The sequence below is a fragment of the Ischnura elegans genome, chromosome 12 (genome assembly GCF_921293095.1).
Source record: "Ischnura elegans chromosome 12, ioIscEleg1.1, whole genome shotgun sequence".
In the NCBI taxonomy this organism is placed as follows: Eukaryota; Metazoa; Arthropoda; class Insecta; order Odonata; family Coenagrionidae; genus Ischnura; species Ischnura elegans.
Window position 1 is genome coordinate 48,951,755 of NC_060257.1, and position 14,035 is coordinate 48,965,789.

General features: G+C 36.8%; 1 protein-coding gene and 1 long non-coding RNA gene across 3 annotated transcripts in view; one reads left to right on the forward strand and one right to left on the reverse strand.

Annotated features, from left to right (window-relative positions):
- Nucleotides 1-14,035, forward strand: part of LOC124168897 (DNA repair protein XRCC2) — a 48,279-nt gene that overhangs the window by 16,212 nt on the left and 18,032 nt on the right. The gene's annotated exons all lie outside the window — the stretch shown is intronic.
- Nucleotides 4,487-5,317, reverse strand: LOC124168901. Its single transcript, XR_006867011.1, has 3 exons — nt 4,913-5,317; nt 4,617-4,836; nt 4,487-4,527 (listed from the first exon to the last, which is right to left on the reverse strand). It is a non-coding gene; the product is annotated as an uncharacterized LOC124168901 (long non-coding RNA).

The following is a 14,035-nucleotide window of genomic DNA, read 5'->3' on the forward strand; positions in this document are numbered from 1 at the left end:
TGGCAACATTGTAAACACGGCGAGTAGACTTGTAGGTGAGGGGGGGAGAAATTCGCGGCGAAGCGGGGTTGCGCCGCTACCCCGGCCACCGTGGCGTGGCAATCGCGTGACGTCAGGATAACAGCCAATCGGAATTGACTGCCAATGTCGTCTGCATATATTGCTGTATTTACGTATTACTTATTATTTTTTCTTATTCCCTTTAACCAGCGCGAATTTAGGGACAGGATTTTGTAGGGATCTTATAAGGATAGGGGTATTACTGCTTCAAATAAGTAAAAAATCCGATTACGCTTCAAAAGCCTTTATTTTGAGCTGGTGTCTGTACATGAAAAATCGTTATTACAACAGAAATTATTCTTTAACAAGCAGGACAGGAGTCCACAAAATTCACACGTAAAGCGGATAAGGATTAGTTTGTAAGAATTAATTGGAACGAAACTCCTATGTACCACTCGTACGTTCTACCAGTCTAAACTAACATTGTAAAAAGTTAGGAAAGCTCAAATCAATAAACATGGGTTACAACCAACACACATTAAAATAATATTTATACATTGAAAATGTAGTCATTATATTAACAAATAAGCTTCCATCATAACAATTAATGTACAAAATTTTATTGTAAATATCAGGCTATATACCGTAATGTGTACTACAGTATAATGTCCTACGTTTGATGCAATATAATTAAATTAGAAGTTGAAACGAAAACCAAATACTGTTTCACAAACTTTTTATATGCTATCAAGACAAATTGTCTTGGTAATGATGTTGAAACTAGTTGATAGCATTAGTAAAATAAGACATTGCAATATTTCCACTGAGTTTTATTATGACACTACGTGTTCCGTCGTTACAAACAACGTTATCAAGTATGGCCAAGCAACACCTGATAATGTTGTTTGTAATGACGAAATGTTAGTGTCATAATAAAAGTCAGTGGAAATATTGCAATGTCTTATTTTACTAATATTAAAACTTCCACCATATCGTGCCCAACATCATACAAGATAGTTGATACCAAATAAAAAGTTTTTGGAACAGTACTTTGTTTTTGTTTCACCATGAATATTTCATCATTCTACTAAGTAACGCCCAAATCAGTTGAGTTTAAATGAGAAGGCTTCAGACATTTTGGTAAGGGTGGAAATCAAATTGGAAATGGGAAGAATTCACTCAGGCAGATGATTCTCGGTAGCCTACTGAACCCGGTCGGCTACAGATGATGTTCGGTTGTCAACCAAATCGGGATTGTTACTGACGATTTTTAGTTGCCTACCTAACAAACATAGTAGGATGTTTCAAAAAGCATATAGCCTACTGTAACCGGTTGGAAAAATTTTCAGCTGCAGTTATCCATTCATATCTCAAAGTGCATTCGTATCAATGAAAAGTAACAAAGTGAATCTTTCCTATTTCCAATTTGGTTTCCACACACACTATTATGGCTGAATCTCTCAAATGTACTTATCATATATCAAACTTAGGAGATTATACTGCACTGTACAGTGTAGAGTACGATGAACAGAAAACCACTACTAATCCATGGTATCTCATTCCAGTTTTTAATCCATATTGCACAAAATTAGTAATCAAATCAAAATTTCTAAACACAGGAGAAATTACTGTAGTGAAAGGGATGTTATTACATATCACATGAATTGAGGTGACTTTTGAAGTTGAAGTAAAGCCAAGGTACAAAACATATTATTATGAAAATATCTTACCATTGTCAATAATGTCACATGATTTAAGACTCCCTTAAAAATTCAAATGTGTTTTGCTGTTAGGATTATGTACATATGCAGTAAAACCTCTATGCAGTGAACCTCTTTACATCATAAACCTCCACACTTCATACCACCCCTGCGGTCAGTTTTACATGTAAATTTATAGGCAAACCTCTCTGTAATGTTAGAGCGTAGGTTTCCGTGGCGATGGTTTGATCTCTGCATTTCTCCAGGGTTTTCTTCCGCGTCAGATTGTTGAAACTGTTGTCAACCAACAATCTGACGCGGAAGAAAACCCTGGAGAAATGCAGAGATCAAACCTCTTTGTAGTGAACCTCTTTATCTCATAAAATACTTATCATACCAAGGAGATACTCCCGAGACAGCCTAACTACCTCCAAACATCAAATTGCCCAAATTTTGGTCCCCTCCATTGCGATGTAAAGAGGTTTTACTGAATAATTGAGGATCTTAGAAACCAAGAAAGATAAGTGCAATTAATTACCAAGAATTATCAGCTATTATGTAAAAAAATTGCACTAGTCCCCCTATAGGCTTCTATGGTCCTCATTTGTTATGTAAAATGAATGACTAAATGAATTAATCTAAAAAATCTTTACACGTGAGAATACAACTCAAAGCAAATTAGCAGTAGGAACACTCGTGTATTTAAAAATTTTGACTGCAGTAACTTTTCAACAGTCTGACTGAACTATTAAATAAAAGCAAACAAAACAATGAGGTGGGAACGGGAAAGATTTTTCTGATTACAGAAAAACCCAACTCTCTGTCTTACTTTGAAATTTGATTAATTTACCCAGCCTTAAATATTTATTTATTTATTTCAAAGGATGGAAAAAATACACTTTTGCATTCAAAAGAATCCTAAGTCTGGAATAATGAACAGTAGTCTCCATGTAAACTTACTAGGAATTTCCAAATTAATCAATTTTAGGGGCGTACAATCCACATTGAAATCATGTAAAACTCAAGGTCGGAAAATGTCAGAAAATTGCAAATGCCCTACTACATGCTTCAAAATTTCCATTAAAAGCTGTCCAGATTTGCCAAAGCAGTATCCACTCCTTTGTTTGAAAAATTTTTTTGAGTGACCTTAAGTGTTTAGGGTGGTAAAACATTTATCCTTGTGCATTTCTTATGGAACAACCGTTTTGGTTACCAAAAATCGAAGGCAGCATTTCTTTACTACCTCCTTTAGGCAAGTTTCATTTGAGATATGAAGTTATAATTTTCACATTTATGCTGACAAATAGATGAGATTCACTTGTCTAGCAATCCGTTTCTTCCCACGATAATATCTCCCTTGATAAATGCAGTTATACTGATTAAATAATTCATATTCCCCCAACATCAATAAGGACATAGATATTTACTTCCTAACCATAAATACCAAGGGCAGGAAACAGTAATCTCATCTTCTGAAATCCATCACTTAGAAAACCAGATTATCAATGCACTAGATAATAAAATGGAAGTTGCTACAATATTTTTTGATTTCTCAAAAGTTTTTAACACTGTGGACCACCAATTGATACTCAATAAACTTGACTTGATGGTTTTTGTGTCATAGCTAATTTTGATTGAAACCTACTTGTCGGACCATATTCAATTTGTCATTACCTCAGGAAATGGTGTAACTTTCATTTGCCTGGGTACAGGCCTGAAGCAAGGAGTTCCATTAAGCTCCTTCCCTGTGCCTATCCTATCACTTTCAGACATAAATGATCATATAAATAGTTTTCTACAAATAAATGGTTCCAATCCATTCCCTATGCTGTTGACACCAATATTGTTCTCACAGCAACAATAATTTTGGAGAATTGAAAGAAAAATGCAAAAAGTGAGTCATACTTTCTCTACCTATCTCATTGAATACATTGGAGTTCCTCGTCTCAGACAATGGCCATTTTTATAGATCAAAAAAAAAGAGGCATTTAGGCTATGAATTTTAAAAAAACATGATGCCCTTTACTGTCCTCTGTTCAAAAAGTTGGCTGTATTACCACTGCCATGCAAAAATTAGAGGCTTTGGTACTCGTTGTCTTTAAGTAATGGTTATTTTATTAAAGTTGGTAGCAAAAACTGTAACTACTGTTTTCACTAATATTTCTCATATCTTGCTCACTAAGGGTGAGGCCTTAAGACAAAGTTTCATTACACTTCCCTAAAAGACAGAGAAAAGAATATCTCATAAGATACAAAGAAATAATATCTCCTTCATCTTACACAGGAAACAGTATGTTTATACATATCTTGAATGGTATTCCCATCGTTGATTGTTGAAATAAGTCAGGCCATTATATGTACCGAATAATTTTGTAAGGTGTGCTAAGAATGTTGGCTATGTTGTGTAATCTGACTGATGTGTTCTATTGAATCTTGGTGCATGAGTAATTAAACAGACTAAATGAGTAACAGGGAAAGATACTTTCCAAAAAACCATACCATACAACTTTGTGAAAACATCAGGAGAGGTACAGGCTAATGCTTGGTCAGAGAAATGCAAATTGTTAGAGAAATGCAATTTGATAAATAAAATATACAACATAATATAGAAATACCCACTATAGAGACTGCACAGAATTGGCGAATCACAAATATATAAACTTTTTCAATACCTTCTTCCTAAAATTCCAGATGCTGACATTTATCATGCAAGAGGCCACAAGATTTCCATTCGAGTTCTTCTGTTGGGCACTTCCATTAAAGCTGCAAAACTGCTTTATGAATTGAACGATTTCTGCAGTCACACTCACACCTTAATCAATCCACCCTGCAATAGACAGTAAAAATAACATGGATGTCTCCCTTACTAAATTTATCTATTTACAGTTTCTCAAATCTGTATGAAATCATACTCACCTAACCGAACAAAAATGTCCAAATGGAGAAGACAGTAATCGACAGAATGCATGGGCGGCAAGGCTCCCTTTCATTTTCTCTCTTCACCTAGGATTAAGAGTAGAGGTGGATATCTTGGGGAAGTGAACGATATTCCCAGTGTCTTCCACTCAGATTCTTTAGTCTCCTCATTGTGGGTCTATTTTCCAACCCTTGTAATAGCTACACCACCAACTGTCATCTACAACAAAATTTATAATTAATTATGGTTATTTACATAATACTGACAATTTTGAAGTATTTGCTAATGTTTATACCTCTTCTTTATTGTCATATTCCATGAACATGTTTCGTGGGCACTTCAGGAGATGTGGAGGGTCATCGATGGTGAACATTTTTTCACCCGCAAATCTGAAATAAAGATAGGATATCTTTGCCAAAGTGTTGGAGGAGTAGAAAGGACGATCTTCAAAGGGATTACTCATCACGCCAGCTTCCCTAATATAAGGGTACTCCCGTGGAAAATTATCTTATAGTGAATGACTGTCTCTCGCATGGAAGAAAATAATGCCCTAATAGTACTTAAGTCCCCACCCTTTGCACTTGCATTTACCCCGTCATAACACCATTTACAGCACATATATAGCATGACACTAATGAAAAAAATCCACAGATACTCCAAGAACATAAGAATATTATACGCTAAGTACGATATGTCACATAAAAACAGATTGTTTTTATGTGACATATCGTACAGTGCATTAATGGCCAACTTATACTACAAGATTCTTTCACTTTGTACTTACAGACGTTCATTCCGAGGAAATGAATGCAATTTGATAGGGTTATCAGGAGTTTTCCGCGCGCCGTATCCAAAGGCATGACAACGGTGAGACGAAGGCAATCAGTTTAGATTCAAACGATTACAAACGGTTTGCTGTTGTCTGCTAGTCGTTGCCGATTGGCTGTTATCCTGACGTCACGCGATTGCCACGCCACGGTGGCCGGGGTAGCGGCGCAACCCCGCTTCGCCGCGAATTTCTCCCCCCCTCACCTACAAGGGCGTAGTCCAGTACACGCTCCCAATGCTCCCAAGTGCTCCCGCTACAGACGCTACAGATTCGTGGTCCACTTTCGCTCCTATCGCTCCCAGTGCTACCCTACTGGATCATGGCTGGAGCGATTGTAGCATTTGTTAGTCGTTTGTTTTACTAGTATCGTCTGCTCGGATATTAGATCGTCTGAATTAGGGATTGTTATAGCCCCTTGTACTTTACTTAGCTTGTTAGAGAGGTCAGTAATATAAATGACAAAAAGAATATGACCATGGGGTACACCACAAGAAATCTATTTAATATTAGATCTTCATTGGATACCATGATCGGGCACCACAGCAGACCGATGCTTGTCCTGAAGATTTTACCCACCCAAATCCTCTAACAACAAGGTGATAAACTTAAACTATAAAGAGCAGATCATATGATACATATGAAAGAAGATAAGACTGATTAAATACCTTATTAGAGAAATTTCAATTAAACGAAAAATAAGCCTAATTAACTTAACTCATCTAATAGCCTGCGTTTAAACGATACAGGTACAAGTTAATGCCTATTTGCGTGAATTATTTTTGTGGACCGAAACGGAACATGTACGAATGTTTGAACCTAGCTAAAATAGGTTAAATTTGTCGATCATGCATTTGCACAAGTTGAGTGGTTACACGTGAAACCACTTAACGTGCAACAACGCAACCGTACGGTACATTTCGTGTTCTTCCTCGCGTTCATACATTTAGACTTGTACGGATTTATGTAGGTGTAAAAAGGCCTTAAGTGGAGTGTCCTTTATACGATTTATCAATTGCACTCATGACATTGTATGACAGTCTCAAAAGCAGTCCTACACTTGAACCAATCTCGTCAACAACGAGCCTTAAGCATAAATGCAATGCGTGTCAACCTGACCTTAAGAAAATTACATAAGTAAAATACAACCGAACATCAATAATTGATTAAACTTCAGTTGAAGATTAGAGGAAGATATCATCATTTAACAGAGAATACAATCTTCATGGGGAAAGCTTGAAGAAAACCTAGGTTGGCCGCCAAAAAGCAACAAACGGAATGCTTTAACTAGAAGTTCACGTACCCTAACCTAAGAAGTCATATTCTATCTCAATTTCACGCAATATCAAGTTCAATTAACTAATAATTGATCTAAATAACAAATAAATCAATATAACTTACAAAATTAACATAATTCTTATATGTAACGGACGGAATGCTTCGACCGGAAAGTTCACTCACTATACATGTCTTATTAATTTCGAATAGCCATTTTCTATCTCCCCTTCTCGCTAGCTCAAGCTTAAACCACTAATAATTAAATAATATTATATATAATTAATTATCACAACAAATTTTATAAGATATCTTGGTCTTGCCGCTCAATTTCTTCCCCGATCTGGCCCGTGGCGACTCTGAATTGTGAAACCATTGAGTTACAGCCATTTGCCTCACCGTAATATTCCCCGAATAGTTCTTTAACCATTTGTTTTTAGCATTTACTATCCAGGCTCTCTTAGCGACTTCTTCCATCAACTCCAAATGGTCATATTATTGCCGGCCAGGTCCACAATTGTTATGAACACCATTTTCTTTTGCCTTCCTTCCCGTTCAAATTCGCGCTGAAAACCGGTTCGCTCCAGCCGCCCTACCTATTTCTTGGGAGCGTTTGTAGCGAGAGAGAAGCGAATATAGTGACGTCATGCGTGACGTACGAGAGCGCCACGGGAGCTTTTGTAGCTTCTACTGGACCACGAAAAGACTCGCTTCCAGTGCTTCGGAGCACTGGGAGCTTGTACTGGACTACGCCCCAAGTCTACTCGCCGTGTTGTAAACTGAAAACATATGAGGTTTGAAATGCCCGCTATTATGTCCCCTCACGCCACCCCCGGCGTTATTGGGAACTAAAAACAAATGAGTACTGAAACTCATCTTAACCCCTGGCGGCGACTTTTGAAACTTAAACCACGAATGAAATTTGAGAAACGTTTCTTCTGCGCTTCAAGTAAAAAATATACTTGGGACACCCGAGTACATAACAATAGTATAAAGTGTATTCTAAATTCCAAAGGACGAGGACACGTAGAACCATCGTGGAACTGAGACAATTAACAGTCATCTATCATTTTTGATTTATTAAATGCGTGTAATGGTTATAAATTCTGCGGAAACTTTCGATGGCTTCTTTTTCATCAATAATTTTTTAAATGTTGATGTATGTAGCTTTTCTTCAAATATTTTTAGAAATTACTATCATCAGTATTTAAAATGACGGTATTTTTTGTAGATTAAGCAGTGGAAATACTTTTATTAAATAGACATATTCCTATGCATCTGGTAGATATTTAATGATACTTGCCATTCCATGTAAGATTCTTCCATGGCCACTCCAAGAAACGAGTTCCAGCCGACAGAAATTCCTAGGTGGGTTTCTATCCTTTTATTTCATTTTGAACTCTGCTATTATTCAGGGATATCCTAGTAAATTGGCAATTTATATCGTTATTAAAAGTGATTTACAACGAGATTTCATGTAAGCATCGAACGGTGGACGAATGTCAGAGTGTTGGTTGGCTTCAAGTGTTGGTTTCTCGAAAAAATTCTACGCGCCAAAATGTATTTGGAGGTTGATTTTAATATTGTTTGTGTTATTGCTTCAATAATTAATAGTTTTAATTATTTCTCAATAAATTCTTACCACAGACTTAAATGCTTTTGACATTCTCGCTCGAGGAAAATTATATTTGTGGATTAATATTCACTTTAAAAACTGATAATTGCCTATTTGCGCATTATCGGTTTTAATGAGTCCACTCATAAGATCATCTCTGAGCGAAGTAGTGATATTCCTGAAACTCGTTGTGTACGAGTGAAGTACGTTAAGTTTCACGAATTTTTAGGGTTTTATGTGGTGTTAGTTGTTGAAAATTGAAGTTTCTGAGGATAGTGAATTTTCCTTTTTTTCTTGAATTTCATTCGCTGGGCTTAAGAAACATGTGTTTGTGAGGTATTTTTTGTGAAAAACGCCTTTAACGTGTTCAGTGCCGGGGTGCGTAGAAAACTCCAGGAGTGGACCCAATTAAGTTAAAGTTTTTAGCTTTCCAAAATATCTTGAGTTGGAGAGTGGATTCGGGCGATCAGAAGAGACAGTTTCACCTCCACGATAAACAGTAAGGTTACGCCTTACTTACCCTTTCACGCTGTAATTATTTGGATGAAATTTCTAGCTAGATGTGGCTTGGGGATGTTGATGAATGTCTCCAATACTAAAAGTGGTGATATAAAATATTGTAGCGGCAATTCGACGGAAAATTCTTTTATTTTAGTTGTTTCTTGTATTATTTCGTTCAGTAAACGTGTGTTTGAAGGAGGTACTGGGAATTATAATTTTGCAGCCAAGTTTATAGTATCGAATATTCTTTCTTAGCTTGCCCTTTGGTGTGTTATGCGTTTGAAACTCAGTACTCAGTTAAAAATACTTATTTAACTATTCATTCGTAACTTAGAGTTGAAAAGCTGTGTGAATTATTTACGCCCTAAGTTATATAATCGGGTATTTTTGATGAAACTTCCTGAGTCATTGTATTTTTGTCGTAGTACCGTACATTACGGGGAAAAGCACATACATTTTAAGGTATTCTTGCTTTCAAATTAATTTGAGCTTATGTATCATTTCGCAAGACCAACGATACTCACTTAATAAGTTGCATGGAATGCAATGATGAGAAATTCATCGAGTCTCGTCAGAAACTTGTATATGTTATTATAGTGTGGATGAACCGCCGTGAATGAAAATATGCGTTTTTCTCTTACAATCGTGAGTGGTGCAATGAACCGGAATTTAACTGTGTCCGGCTTTCATCATCTCAAATTATCTAATAATATGAAAACAGAAAAATCCATCGTTTGGGTTAACATTTTTGGTGAACGCCTTCATGTCGGTTTGTATTGGCCATTACATTATTTGGTGACTATATATTAGTGTCAAGCTCTCCGAAGTCACTATTTATAACATGCCCTTGCTCCAAACCTGAATTGAAGTCGCACGTTTTAATCATCTGATCAGCATGTAGCATCAGTACGCCAAATTAAATCTTCATTTTCAGGTTTAACAATTTCCGAGAAGGTTTGCAATCTAATGTAGTTTCTTTGACATATTCAAATATACTTCTAACTTTCCTATTGAACATCCTATAAGATGGACTTTCATTGGTTATACAGTGTGGAGTATTTCTAAAGGTAAACAAAACCTTATTTATGAGTTTATTTAATGAGCAACCTTTGTGTTTATCATCACTTAACAGTTTATATAAAGAATATTTGAAAGTCTTAACAGCATTTTCAGCAGCACCATTGCTTGCTGAATGAAATGGAGCAGAAGTTACATGTTTAATTTTATTCACAGCACAAAAGTTTACAAATTCTTGTGAAACAAACTGCCTTCCATTGTCACTCACTAGCAATTTTGGAATTCCAAACCTGGCGAATATGTCTCTCAACTTTTCAATAGTCGTTTCTGAATCTAGCTTTGCCATTTCATATACCTCCGGCCATTTTGGAAAGCTGACTGGTACAATGAGATACTGCTTACCTTTAATTGGATCTAGGAAATCTGCATGAATTCGATCAAATACCTCTTTAGTTTCGGGCCAATTGATCACTTCACATTTATTTGTGTTTATGCTATTTGTCATACAAACATTACAACTTTTACAAAATTTTTCAATTTCATCATTTAAATTTGGCCACCAAAAATAACCTCTGGCTAAATTTTTCATCTTTGACATTCCCATATGAGTTTGAATGCAGCTCAGTTAATAAATGAATTTTAAACTTCTCTCGAATGACTATTCTATAACCCCACATGATTGCTCCATTTTCAATATACAATTCATTTTTCCTTACAAAATAAGGCTTCAATTCCAATTAATCGCAAGTATGTAACCATCCTGACTTAATGTAATACAAAACCTTACTAAGTCCATGTCTTTTTTGTAGCAATTCTTATTTGATCATTATCAATAGGTACACAATTACTAACTAAGTTGATATAATCATCCACAAAATTCTCAGTTTCATCATTAATGTCATTTTCATCAACTGGTAAATGTATTTTATTGTATAGCCATATTCAGACAGAAACAATGCCCACCTCTGTAACCGATTAGCTCCCATTTGTGGAATACCTTTATGTTCACCAAATAATGCTAACGAAGGCCTGTGATCTGTCTCCAAAATGAATTTTCTTCCCAATAAGTATTGAAAAATTTTTTTTTATTGACCAATAAATTGCTAAGGCTTCTTTGTGAATTACAAAATAATTCATTTCAGCAGGTGGTAGGACTCTTGACGCAAAGCATATAGGTTTTTCCTCACCATTCTCAAAAATATGCACCAACACCCCAGCAATTCCCTTACTGCTGGCATTGCAAATCAATTTTACTGGTAAATCAGGATTATAATGCACTAATATCTCATCTGATGACATAATTCTTTTAACTTGAATGAAAGCTCTCTCACAATCATCATTCCATTCATATTTTACTCCTGTTCGCAACAATTTATACAATGGACCTAATAATTTTGACGAATGTATTAGGAACAAATTTCCCATAGTGATTGCAGGTACCAACGAAAGATCTAACCTCAGTCGCATCTGTAGGCCTGGCAGCTGTAACTATAGCTTTGCAAGGATCCTTCCTAATTCCCGCAGCATCAATAATATGACCTAAATATGAAATTTCTGTTTCACAAAATTTACATTTATCAAAATTCAATCGAAATGCGGCTTCCCTAAGTCTGGAAAAAACTAACCTCAAGTTATGTAAATGTCCTTCATCACTTTTACCAGTGACTATCACATCATCCAAGAAATTTTTTACACCATCCACACCCTGTAACACTTTTTCCAACTCTTTTTGAAAAACGGAACAAGCAGGCTTCACACCAAATGGCAAACTACAGTAGATTCCGGTTAATGGGTCCACCGGTTACTTGGGGCAAATCTTGAGGAACCGAATCCAATTGAAGAATATCCCAGAGTTTTCTCCGCTTAATTGGGACAGCATGCCGCTTTATTGGGCCATGAGTAGGCGACTCTATGCTCGCGACGAAATTAAAATTTTTTTGTATCAGAATACTGTTTTTTATATTTTCCTTCTTTAATTTAGTCTTATTTTTCTCAAGTGTACCTATTCTTGCCTTAACACGTTCGCTGCCGGGCCCGAATTCTACTGTCATTCCGCGTGTGCCAGGCGAATATTTTCGAACCTATTACCAAACGGCAATAACGATATTGAGCCTATCTCCGGGTGTTACTAATATTTCTCGGTATATTTGGACTCATTATGTGATGCGCTATCGATTGTAACTTTAGTCACGTGCGACGCCATAGGGCGTCTCCCCACTTTTGACAATACCTAAAATTTGATGAGACGCCATTTGGCGGCTCAGGTCATTGGATCTTCGTTCCAACGTTTTAGTGTACACTCAAAAGCTATGGTTGAAAATACTGTTAAAACAAATTTTAATTGTTGATTATGCTTTTAATAATATTTGCTATCGTATCCGGAGATGATTAGTGCAATGATTTATACTTGGGAGGCTTGGGTACGGCTGATCCGGAGAGATCATAAATTTTGTAGAAACACGTTTGGCTTTACTGAGGGCAACTTTGCGACTCATCGTCTGCAAGAATTATTTGTAACATCCACGACAGCCAACACGGGCTTTTCTAAAATGAAGAAACAGTGCTAATATCTAAGTGCGTCAATTTTTTTAGACCCTATCAACGGAATCCCGAAGAATATGCAGCCATTCTTCTATAATTTATCGTCTTAACTACTGGAGAGAGATCATGTGGGCACCTGGATTCCGTGTTTCATTCCACAGTATAAAAGCATTAACAATGCAAGTCCCAAAAAGAGCATCATCGGCCACCTTGTGATACCACCTTACTTTTTTTCGATGGGTGCACTGATACAACGAAAGGGTCTCAGCAATGTCAATTCCTCCCTTTATTTTATTGTACTCAAACACCATCTTTGGCTTAGTAACCATGGCCCTCTTCGATTTCTTTCCCCGTTGGGATTATTTCCTATCTGATGGTGGTGGAGATCATGAATACGTCACGCTGATCTTTTCATTTCTTTACCGTTGCTCCACAAGTTTTTCATAGCACTGAAATGCCTTTCTTTAAGTTAGCAGTCGTTATTTCTCTCAACAGCCCTTTCCTATTTTTCCTAATGGTACCCACAAAATGAGACTTATCTCACAACATTTCTTTCCATAAGCGTGGGATGAATCAAATCACTAGAAGTATCTAAACATTACAGCAGGAGTAGGGGTGCCGACTTACAAAAAATATTGGGGGGGCCCAAACCGGGGACCCTGTCTCTGTAAATTTTATAAGTAGTGAATTTTATGTTTTTTAAGCATTTTAGAATAGTCATATGATCGACATTAGAACCCTGATCACTCGAATCGCTATATCTGGACACTCCGGGGAAAATTGACAAGCATGAACATTTTTTCCTCACATCTGTAACGAATTTTTGGGGGGGCTCGGTCCCCCTCAGGCCCCATGGAGTCGGCGCCACTGAGCAGGAGTTATTAGATTGTGAATAAAAAAAATGGAATAAGGAATCATACCTGTATTAGAAGAAGAAAGATTACCTGACTCTGAGGATTCATACGACTCCTCAGACACCCTGAATTAGCGGTGTCTCCTTCAGAAAATCCTTCAAGGTCGTTGGTGGAAGCCGAATTGTCAGAATGAAACATATGCTCGATTTCTTCTTCGTTAAAACGTCTTTTTCCCCCAATAATGCGTGACGGAGTACACATGATATATTCACTAAACTGGTTATCACTTCCGTATCGAAGGCACAGACACAGAGAATACATTTGGTATACTGATACGCTCCAAACTCGGTTAGGTACGAGGGACAAGTGAGGGAAGGAAAAAAAAACGAAAAAAGCTCTGCAAATGTAATTTGAAACATTGTGTGGAGATATAATACCTCGAGCTTCCACTTGAAGCATAGAAATTGAAGCATAGCCATTGAAAAATGGCACTCTCGAAAAAAACATGAGAAACCGAAGACGAAAAAAAAATGAAATTCGAGCTGAAATGTGTTACCAATACCCTCCCTTCACAGAAGATAACATTGTCTCGTCAGTGCATAAGGAAATGTAGCTTAAATTTCAAGTTCTATACATCGCTTGATGATTCAAGGAAAACGCTACTTTGACGCCCATTGGCGTCTCACTAGTAGCGTCCAGCAGCTATGCGAGACGCCATATGGCGTCTCACTAACTCGAATTTGAAGTTATGTGAGACGCCCTATGGCGGCGCGTGGCAGGGAACGTGTT